This window comes from Dermacentor albipictus, chromosome 7 (genome assembly GCF_038994185.2).
Source record: "Dermacentor albipictus isolate Rhodes 1998 colony chromosome 7, USDA_Dalb.pri_finalv2, whole genome shotgun sequence".
Classification (NCBI taxonomy): domain Eukaryota; kingdom Metazoa; phylum Arthropoda; class Arachnida; order Ixodida; family Ixodidae; genus Dermacentor; species Dermacentor albipictus.
Genome location: NC_091827.1, coordinates 42544871 through 42554041, shown reverse-complemented (window position 1 = coordinate 42554041; position 9171 = coordinate 42544871). Strand labels below are relative to the sequence as shown.

The following is a 9171-nucleotide window of genomic DNA, read 5'->3' as shown; positions in this document are numbered from 1 at the left end:
AAACGCGCTGTTTCTAAGGCGTGCGTCTCTTGCTCAGGCGCACATTTCGTTGCCGCGCCGACCGCTGCTTTGCTCGACGCTCACCGCGTCCAATGCGGGGCGCGTAGTCGCTGCCCTGTAGCCCATTGTCTTACACCCCTTGGCGGGTCGACGGGAACGCTGTGGCGTTCCACTCTTGAAGGCGAAGAAGTAATGCATGAGTTGTTTCTTCGTCTAGCCGAACCAAATATAGCCAAGCAACAGCAGTTCACCAGGCTAAACAGTGGTTCAACAACTAAAATAAAGGCTAGTATGCTTCGCATCCTGGGCTTAACCTTACCTAAGCCACAGCCATTTTTTAACTCTCTGTTCACTTTCATAGTTGCTTCATATGTAGGCAGACTAAACGAGCAAATAGTATGATGTAACAGACTGTAGATACGCTGATTTAAAAACTGCATTTATTTTTAAAACAACGTATGTGCTGCCAGCTGACTTGGTACTCGTCTTGTCCCGGTGCTAAAGTATACCCATGAATCCATTCCAACCACCCCACCTTCTTTTCTGTTAGTTTGTTATCTCTCAATGGGATGTACTGTCGCTGCTATGCGTGAGGTCATGGGCTGAAATCTCGGCCACGGTGACCAAATTTCGATGGGGATAAATTCAAAAACATCTGCGTACTTTGGTTTAGGTGAACGTTAACGAACCTCAGGTAGTCAATTTATTCCGGAATCTCCCACTACGGTGTGCCTCATTATCAAATTGTGGTTTGGGCGCGTAAAACCCAATAAAGTTTAATGTGATTTTACAGACGCAAAACGTATCTTACAACTTCTAGCATACCATTTTTTAAGCGCAAGTTTGTTTTCAAATATTGGTAGATTTGTTTCCTGGAAAGTAATAATTGATGACAGTACAGTACAGTACAGGTCACAGTGGCTTTATTTACACTTGCATGCATTATATATGACATCGTATGACGTGGTTCTTCTGATCGCTCGGTGGAAAAGAATAAACAATAAGTGTTATAATTGAGCGAGCATCGCAACTAAATCTCGTTCCTCGTTCGTTGGCGTTTTTTGAGGCACAACTTTTGATGGTTTTAGCGTGTACTGCAGAGGTACGATTTGTGTATATTAGAACTGATAAATTTCCACAAAAAACATTAAATGGCACCAAGCACAATGGCCTAAGACCGTAGAGTACAAGCACAACATTTAAATATTCTATTGCCGTGATCTAACTTGGGATAATTCTGCTTAGGGAAACCAAGAGAGCAGGTTTCAAGTGTTCTTGTGAGCATCCTCTCCCTTCAGTACCACGTCAGTCGTTGTAAGCTTCGAAGGCCAAGAACTTGCGACAATCAGCGGTCTGCCGAGGAACGAAGTTGCGAAGCACCCAAGCTCGCTAATCTAATGAACGACTCAAGGCGCTTGCTCTTTGTGTCTGGCCTGCACTGCCTTCGCCACGCAAATAACAGAAATTGTAACCACATTAAGCTGGGAGTCTCTCGCATGCCGTCAAGCCGACAATTCGCAAGTGAGGCCGAAAAAATATATTACTACACTTCTCACGGGGACTGCTTCCTTAGGCATACACTCTGATTTTACACACTTGGAACGTCGTAGGAGTTAACGCAAAACTGAAGAAATAAGTATGCCTTAGTGAAAAGTAACAAAACAACAAAAAGTTTGGCATAACCCACCCTAGGATGATATTTACCGGTTGTACGGTTAGCATTGAACCAATAGAGGGACACAACAAATTGCCAATGTCGAAACGAGATATATGTGAGGCATGTACTGCAGCCAAACTCCTCTTTCGCACTTCGCTAAGGATAGTCGGCGCCACCGAAAAGCTTCCCTTGGCCTCCGAAAAGCGTGAAGCACCGGCGGGCGAGAACGCTGAGAAGCGTGTGATGTGCCAAGTGGGCGCCTTTTTCGCACTTCTTCCTAGGAAACGCCACGCCATCTAGTGCCTGTGGTGAGAAGTCATCGCGTAGCCTCCGAGAACAGAAGCATGACACGCCGCTGCGCACGAACGCTTACAATTGTTCCCTCGCTTACCAGACACCCGGTATCACATACTCAATGACCCAATTTGGTGAGAGGTTCATTTAGGAAGCGGCACAAACCCAATGCATTCATGGCGCTACCTGCTAAGGCATCGGATCGCTGTCCTTGAGGAACCTTTGTGACGGGGTTTTGCTTCCGCCTAGCATCGAACAACTTTGAAGGATCTTTTATCATAGTGGAGGGGCACGTTTCAAGTGGCGCATACTTAGTTACACAAAAGGCGTGAAAGACGTTTGTTGTAGAGCGGCACACACCTGTTGGTGCATAACCAGAGACCCCAGTAGCCTGAAAGAGGTTCATTGAAGACTAGCACGCACCGAGTGGCACACACGAAGCACTTCAAGCCGTCTTCAAAGAGTTTTGTAGAACAGTAGTACCTACCGAGTCCCGCATCTACTGTGACTCATTCGACTATATATTGCTCAATCAGCCAGGTACGTGTGGCTACGATTAGAGGCAAACACACATATGATAGCCCGGTGAAGGTTAAAATGTTAAGGCATTAAAGTGTTCCTGTGGCAGTAGAAGAAGTAAGCGTGCTTTTGGTGCCTTGGCAGAGGTTCTGCTGAGGCACTCCGAAGATGTTGCCCTAAGTATACTCGGAACACAGGTAGTGTTACAAACCTTCCAATTTGCTAGTCATAACAGAAACTGTTGCAATCGCATTTAAAGCTTTGGCCAAAATTAGGATGCTCATCTCTATGCGAGGTGACCTAAGGGGTCAAGTAGATGTTTCATGCGATCAGTCCTCACGAAGATTCTAATGCACGCGCAAAAGAACCTGCATGGAACGTGTATCATCACGGGCCACTACGCGTCGGATTTGGATTTCCGGGAAATTTTAGTCGCTACCTTACGTTTACTTATAACTCTTTCTTTTTATTGCACCGGCGAGTTTTACTTCCCGCTTCGGCTCAGACCAACAATAGAACCAGAGCTCTGGATGCTATTGCGCTGAGGTTGCTGCAGGGGAAGTGTGTATAGAAACAAAAAAAAATAATTCGCTTCTTTACTTGATGCTTTAGAAGCACGCAAAGTTGCAGTGTCAACATCGTACTAGCAAATATACTCCTCTCCAAAGACGCGCTTTCGCCGTTGCAGAGTTTCTCCTTTTTCCTAGTCGGTATCAACATGTTTACGGCGACTGAACGCGAAGATTCACTTCCCCCGAGGCGCAGCTAGGTGCTTCCTATGCGAAAGGAGTGCATTGAACATGTCACAGCATATAACACATATTTTTGCCGAGAATTCCCCAGAAATAAATAAACCATACACAACTTTTGTGAAGCGCAAAAAAGTGCTCGCAGCTTTCGATAACGAAAACTCTCTGTGTTTTCTTTTTATTTCTACATGAATTAAATTGCCGGTAGAGGTGCATTCACGCCGTCGGCGCCGCCGCTGTTATCATGCAGTCCACTGACGGCGCATGCGCAGCTTGTGCGCTGGGGAAGGGGGAGGGGCGGGGAGGGTGTTAGAGGATCTCTAAGGACACGGAGTGCGTTGGGCTGAAAAAGAAAACATGCTAGAATATTACACGAAGTGCAAGCCTCTTATCTGTTGTGGCAATATGAATTAAAGTAAGAGTAAGCTAAGTAAAAAAAGAGCTATTGCGCTAGGTATCTTCTGCTTTAATCGCGTCATTGGGCAATTTTCATATAAAGCTAACGCCTTTATTAGCGACTTTGCCACCACTCTTTCGTATTGGGTGCGTTTCGTAACTATTTCTGGGGCCTAACCCGGAGGTAGTGCACCACGTCGCCAACAGAATTGCATATTGCTCATGTTTGAGCTCTCTAAGAATAATAAAAGTGCGAAAGGATGAGAAAATTTATAATCAAAGGCGCGCGCTGGCGGTGTTGCCTTTTGTTGCGTTTGCATGTGGGCTGCCACTTTCAGAATTGTGGGGAATAATTTTGTAAAGAATGTAAGACCTGGCATGAGCGACCTTCGGTGATAGAATGCTGTGGCAATATAACCCCCATTTACTGCATATAATAAAGCATAGCCTGGAATATAGAATACACATACATAAATATATATGGAACATCACGCCAACGCCAGCAACGGCAGCGCCCATTCGCTCAGAGTGACAATGTAATTGCTATCCAAGAGAGAGAGAGACAGAAGGGAAGGAAGGACAGGGAGGTTAGCCAGTGTAAATACCGGCTGGCTACTTTGTGCTGGAGAAAGGGGTAAAGGGAATAAAAGCACAAATGAACCGACGCAACGAAGTGGACGCACCAAAACCACTTAGTCATCTCGGTGTCAGAACTATAGTCGACGCCAAACTAAGAATTAACAAAGTTATACGCACACTGTCTGTCCAAACGAGCATTTTCAAATACGCGCCAGCCGAATTAGCTGACGTCAATCGGTTGCGCGTGTTTTAAACTACTTTTCCCTCCTTAAAGAGCGATCATTGTGTCCCTGGTCTTAGGACGGAACCTGAAAGCCTAGCTTTAACTTATAGAGCATCCTTGTCGCTGCTCAGTCACAGGTAATATGATTGCTTAAGTTTTCTGATATGCTTGGGTTTTGCATTAGTCATCCAAAATCATTTAGCTGTAAGATGACTCCACCTTGTGCAATTCTCTTTCAGGGTTAAAGAGCAGGCGCACGAAGTTTCTGTGGGTGGAGCGTCACTTCAGGAACGCTTCCTTCTGTGCGTACTTCGTTTCTTCAGCTGTTCCGGGGTTTCGCACGTGTGTCGCTTCTATTCCAAGAGGTGGTTATACACACAAGTTGTAATGCGCAGCGCAGCGTGCGAGGTGAAGCAATTCTCAAGAACAAGAATTTGCAGGAAAGGACGGCGCACAGCGAATTCTTTTGCAAAAGGCGGTTGCCTCGGAGTCCCGATCATTTCAACTCCAGCAGGGTGTACTTCTTTCTTTGCTTTTTTATGTCCATGCTCTTTTTCTCTGTCAGTCTCTTCTTGGAAGTTCCATAAAATGACACTGCCTGCTCCTGCACTTATATAAAAAAAGCAGGAGCCCGCAGGAAATATGCATGACTGATGTCGACACGCAAGCTCCGGGAAGCCGAAGGAAAACGATGCTATAGTTCTCACCGAGTTCTACGAAAACGCACGTTTGGCATCTCACCCTATCTTGCAGATTCTTTTGATCGGTTCTCATTTTGTTTTAGCCCTGCAGAACAGGAAGACTGTATTTGGTCCTGCAGTGAGGCTAAAAATAGGCCAACAAAAGTTTTCACACTATTATTGTTGGAAGATCCATCCATCTTTGTAAATTTATGCAAAGAAAGGCTGTGTTAGCTACGTGCGAAGAATGTGGCAGGAATTCAAGCATGTCTGACAGCAAATGTCGTAGAAAGAGTAGCGGAGCATTTGCAGAATTTTTCTTCGCGAGTTGCAACTGTAGAATGGTCTTCAGCTACTATGGGCGGGAAAGAACAGTCCTTAATTAGCAAATGAATCCTCTAGCAGATACATCTGCACCACCTTGACCCCCTTTGTCGACTCTGTCCACCAAATGGACTCTATCGATACGAGGCAACACTGCTTCGCCGAGTGTGGTTTTCTGTAAGGTCCATAAAATCCTTTTTCTGCTTCGGTGCTCGTGGATTTCTTTCTTTCTACTTCAGGGCTGGCTGCCTTTTATAACTGTGGTACAGAGAAAGCTATTTACCCTTGTTATTTCCATTGTCCTCGCTACAGCGCTCGCAGGCAGTCACTCGTTTTCCGCGTTGGCTCATCTGGGCGACCATTTGCTTTTTTACGGGACTATTCTGGAAGGCCGGCCTGTATGGTTGTCCTGTACGTTTCAGGTATCTGCAGAATATTAGCACGTTGCCGATAACTGGCACCGTATACACTTTGAAACAAACAACACTCACCATGGGACAAAATTTACACGCCCTTCCCCCCTCATACACACACACACAACGCACACGCACACAACACGTACAAAACACACACACGCTTACAACACGTACAAAACACACACGCAACACATACACATGCACACGAACACAACACACACACAACGCGTACAACTCCATGTTGGTGGCCGCTAATGAATTTTCTACGTTCAAGTGACCTATTTATGAGACTTTCATGCTTCGACGCCTGCACCACCCACTTCTATTTAATTTAGAGCATTTACAGCTCCAGATTTGGTTTCTCCTCCAACGTACCTTAAAGGAATAAGTGACCACTCGCTTCTCCACTTAACACTTAAGAAGAAAGTTCGCTCGAAGAAAACCGTTTGTGATTACAATGCCGCCGATACCACATCCATTTTAAATGAACTAGAATCATTCATTACTGACTACACAATGAACTTTTTGAACGTACCGTTGAAGAGAACTGATCATTGTACAAGAACAAACTGCTAACACTAATGGATCGCTATGTGCCTAAAAGAAAGATTGTTTCGAGTCCTTCCTCGCCGTGGTTTACTGGAATTCTACGCCGTCTGCGCAACAAAAAGAAACGTATTTTTCATCGCGCGAAGGCAACTAACCTCCCCGAACGCTGGGCAGCATATTATTGCATTCACGCACAATATACTATAGCTATTACGAATGCAAGAAAGATTCTTTTTCGATAACACCCTCCCATCACTTTTGCACTCTAATCCACGTAAATTCTGGAATATTGTTGGTGGCAAAGAAAGCAAAACAATCCAACTAGCCCGTTCTGACAATATCGCGATCCCTCCGAACCAGTCCTGTTCCGTTTTAAATGATGCATTTGCTTCCGTTTTTCACAAATGTGCTCCTGCCACTCTACCGTCGGTAACTAAATGCTCCTATTTACCAATGAGCTCCATTTATATAGATTTGGTCGGCATACAAAAGTTGATTGAAAACCTGAAAATATCTTCTTCATCAGGTGAATACTCAATTAACTGTAAAATGCTTAAAATTACTGAACCATATTCTTCAATTATGCTTTCGATGCTCTTTTCCTTGTCTTTAGGTTCCTCAGTTCTTCCAAGCGATTGGAAGGATGGCAAGGTTGTTCCGGTCCCTAAATCAGGTAACACTCATTCCCCCGATAACTATCGTCCTATATCACTGACAAGTATACGATGCAAAGTATTGGAGCATACTATACATTCTGATCTGATTGATTTCCTTGAGTATAATTTCTTCTTTTCGACTGAACAACACGGTTTCAGGAAAACATTTTCATGTGAAACGCAACTCATATGTTTTACTAATGGCCTGTTTACCCATACTGATATGGACTTCGATGTAGACTGCGTGTTTTTGGACTTTGCAAAAGCTTTCGACACTGTTTCTCATGATATCCTCATTCATAAACTCAGCATGCTTAACATTGACCCTAATGTACTAAACTGGATTAAAAGCTTTCTGTCTAATTGAACTGAGTACCTTTCAGCTAATGAATGTTCATCCTCTCGCACTTCTGTAACAACGGGTGTACCACAGGGATCGGTACTGGGACCCCTGCTTTTCCTGATTTACATAAACGACCTACCTAAATGCATTTCCCATTCACCTATCAGGCTTTTCGCAGATGACTGCGTCATTTATCGCAATATAACTAACCACACTGATTCTGATAAGCTTCAAGACGATCCTAGAAGCATATCCAACTGGTGCGATACATGGCTCATGCGACTAAACGTTCTTAAATGTAAAACAATGCATGTATCAAGCCGCACTAACGCTGACAACACGCGTGTTTCCTTACTTCACGATACTTGTCTTGAATCCGTCAACTCGTACAAATACCTAGGTGTGCATATTTCACGTAACTTATCATGGCATACGCACATCAGACACGTCACTAATAACACTAACCGGGTTCTTGGATACTTGCGTCGAAATTTCTCTGCTGCGTCTATGGCGATAAAGCTTACCCTCTACAAAACATTAGCGCGACCAAAGCGTAGAATATGCATTTACCGTATGGGATCCCCATCAAATCACACTGATAAACACACTAGAATCCATCCAGAATCGCCCAGCGCGTTTCATCTTATCTAACAATTCCCGTTACGCCAGCATTACTTCCATGAAAAACACACTTACATTACCGGAGCTTTCATTGCGCCGTAAATGTTTTAGACTGTGTCTTTTCCACGGGCTGTATCACCACAACCCACTATTAAAGGATCATTTTATTACTCGCCCTTCATACATTTCATCCCGTTTCGATCACATGTTTAAAGTTGGTGTTCCATATTTTAGAACAAAGATGTGTCATGGTTTTTTTATTCCTAAAATCAGCGCCGACTGGAACGACCTTCCTCCCTCGATCACTGCCATTTCTGACGTTGGCAATTTCAAGACTGCTGTATTTTCTGCCGTTTTGTAATGCCTATTATTGTAAAATTTTGTACTTCTTTTTCTCACTTACCACTCCTTTCTGTAATGCCTTCGAGCCAGGAAAGTATCCGAAATAAATAAATAAATAAATAAATAAATAAATAAATAATTAAAAATAAATAAATAAATAAATAAATCAGCATCCTTTCTTTACTGCCTGTAGCCTTCCGCCAGTGTAGGGCGGCAAACCAGAAGCGTCGTTTTCTGCTTAGCCTTCTTCGCTTTCCCATGTTATTTCCACCTGTATTCCGGGTATCTAATCCTATGTCTCTGAACTAGGGGATACTAAATGAAGATGTGAAATAATTTTCCTAATGCTTCCTAAAACCCCTGAATTTATCACAAGTTTTAATTGTTTGCTGCATCATTCTTGAGATAGATCCTACCAGAACAGGCACACAAATAACTCCAGCGCGAAATGCTCTCTAGTATTGTCACTAGTATACTATAGTATACATACTAAGTGCTCTCTAGTATACGTCACCGAGAAATCGGGAGCACTGGATACAATTATACCGTCCTAACTGCACGTCTGTAATGCAAATCACAGCATGCCGTTATTACCGTTGCAGGTATAGCTGGGAATTTGCGCATGAGTTGCTTGATGGTACACCATGCTTCTTCTTTTTTTTCCTTCCTAGAAGTGTTTTACATTTCATCTATCTTGGAACGATAACATGAGCTTGTGATAACCTTCGTCTCACATTGGCTATATTCACTCAAAAAGCTTTCTCTGCCACCGTTCATCGAAAGATTGCCGAACTCATCTCACGGTTTATCTCAAGCGATAGTA

At 43.8% G+C, this 9171-nt stretch overlaps 1 long non-coding RNA gene across 1 annotated transcript; it reads right to left on the bottom strand.

The window, feature by feature from the left end:
• Positions 1 to 3400: 3400 nt before the first annotated feature.
• On the bottom strand, positions 3401 to 8145 carry LOC135915244 (uncharacterized). Its single transcript, XR_010568555.2, has 3 exons — positions 8082 to 8145; positions 5705 to 5847; positions 3401 to 3562 (listed from the first exon to the last, which is right to left on the bottom strand). It is a non-coding gene; the product is annotated as an uncharacterized lncRNA (long non-coding RNA).
• Positions 8146 to 9171: the final 1026 nt, after the last annotated feature.